The sequence below is a fragment of the Centruroides sculpturatus genome, unplaced genomic scaffold (assembly GCF_000671375.1).
Source record: "Centruroides sculpturatus isolate CEXI.00-Female unplaced genomic scaffold, Cexi_2.0 scaffold268, whole genome shotgun sequence".
Lineage (NCBI taxonomy): Eukaryota > Metazoa > Arthropoda > Arachnida > Scorpiones > Buthidae > Centruroides > Centruroides sculpturatus.
Window position 1 is genome coordinate 397463 of NW_019384499.1, and position 1289 is coordinate 398751.

Genomic DNA, 1289 nt, shown 5'->3' on the forward strand with positions numbered 1-1289 from the left:
GTAGATCTAAGATTTGATCAGATTATCAGCCAATCAAGCAGAGTTTTGTTTTTACATGCACCTTTTATCTTTGTATTGAACAACAGTATGTCAACTGTATGAAGTGTAATGCATTTACAGCTGCTTTTTATGCCAATGAGAAATAGACTTAACTGTCTTGCAGCTTATTGCAAACTTATACATTCGTTTGTACTTACCAAATAATTATTAATGTATTACCAGAAATAACAAAATTATAAGCAAAAGATATTCCATTAAGTTTGTGTTCTGCAAATATCAGTTTATAAGTAACATTAATATAATATAATTATGGAAATAAGTTATAAATAATAATAATACAATACAGAATGCTTGAATATAAAACATAAACAACCATAAATTCTAGCACACATTCTTTAATAACTAATTGACCTTATTCAAAGGCCTTCATCAGTCTTCATTACTTCAAATATAAAAGATACAGATGGAACAATATAGTCTGATTCATTATGGTATTAAATAAATATCTAATCTTTTAATAAATATATAAAAAATATAACAATTTGTAAATAGTTTTCATTTCATACTTATTGTTGAAGGTATTGAGTAAACCTTAAAGAAATGAGATTAACTTTATATCAGATGTACACAAAAATTTATGATTTAGCTATTAGAGATTAAATAATTATAAATTCATCTTTTAAAGTTTTTATATTATTTTGATTTAACTCTGGAATGCCATTAAAAAGAATATGCATTATTTGAAAGCTGCTAAAAAATAATCTTGCTCATTATTTTATAATAATCATAACTTTTTTTCATAAGTAATTTTGTTTTTTAGCAAAATTGTTTTTTCTAGCAAACTTTCTATATTTATTCTAACATAAATACAGAATATTTACATACTATTCTTATTCATTATAAAGTAAAAAAAAAATGATTACATTGTAAGTCAGTATATGATTGAATAGTTATGTTCTAAATATAAAATATACAATTCAAAAATAAGTATCTAATAATATATTATTTCTAAATGTATAATTTGTAATAAATTTAATTTAATGAAATAATTTAAGTATAGATGTAAAATGTACAGTTCAAAGAAGTGTAAAAATACTGCTTAGAATAAAATTTATAATGCAATAAAATTTGTAAAACTAATATTTTGTTACATCCTTGATTGTAGGAATTTAATAAAATAATATTTTATAAAAGAAGAATATTTTTATAGCTTGACAAAAATGCATAATGAATTATACAAATTATATATTTAGAAATAATATATTATACTTAAAATATATAAAATATAT